This window comes from Condylura cristata, unplaced genomic scaffold (assembly GCF_000260355.1).
Source record: "Condylura cristata isolate star-nosed mole 26May11 unplaced genomic scaffold, ConCri1.0 scaffold00028, whole genome shotgun sequence".
NCBI classification, from domain to species: Eukaryota; Metazoa; Chordata; class Mammalia; order Eulipotyphla; family Talpidae; genus Condylura; species Condylura cristata.
In genome coordinates this window covers 26,484,047-26,484,932 of record NW_004567129.1, presented here as the reverse complement: position 1 = coordinate 26,484,932, position 886 = coordinate 26,484,047, and positions in this window count along the sequence as shown.

Below are 886 nucleotides of genomic sequence, written 5' to 3'. Positions count from 1 at the left end.
TGGGCCAATCCCTTTTGGGTTGACGTTTGCCCACAAGGGGATGGGTGTTTGATTTAGAAGTTACATTCTCTGTGTTCCGTATTGTATACTCACTATATTAAAGTCCCTTTTTCATTAAAGTTTTATATGTTTTGTTTTGTTGCGGCGGATGGCAGAACCCACTTAGAGCAGGCAGGTTTTGGGGCTTCAGGGGTGCCCCTCTCCCCGTCCTCTAACAGATTTGCTGTCCTGTAACACCCTCAGCAGTGTATTTCAGTGGATCTGCCTGTTCTGCTCCCCATCATTCTGTCTCTGGTGGATCTTCTTACGCCCGCACCTCTGGCCTGTACCCCAATTCTGTGCAAAAACTACCAGCCTTCAGAGGGGTCCCTGATACCGTTTTATGTCCTTTCTGTAGTGAGTCTGTCTTTGGACTGACTGTTCTTTTGACAAACCATCCATTGGGGTCAGGGTAACTTCTGACGGTGCTGGGCCTGCGGGGTCTGGAGCAGCGGCCTCCAGTGTCTTCCTGAGCGTTTTGGTAACAACGGGCCCTACCAAGTGGGCGGGGCGGAAGATTGTTTTCTCTCACTCCAGTTGTCTTATGCAGTTCCCGTGCACCCCCCCCAACTATTTCCAAATCACTGGCGGAGTACTGCAGTTCCATTCCAGACGAGTCAGGCCCTGGCGTGAGTGACATTAGCCATCGGGCTGGCGGCCTCTTTGGCAGCTCCCCGGCGGGATGGTGTCCCGTGACTGTGTGGGGGCTGCCTCCTGGGGCCTGAGCAAGGCCTGGTGCCTGCTCCTGCCTCCGCTGCTCTTGACAGCCTGAGCATTTCTGCTGCCTGCTGAATCATTTTTCTTAAAGATTTAAGACGTGTGTTCCCCACAGGTTGGTGAGAGGGAA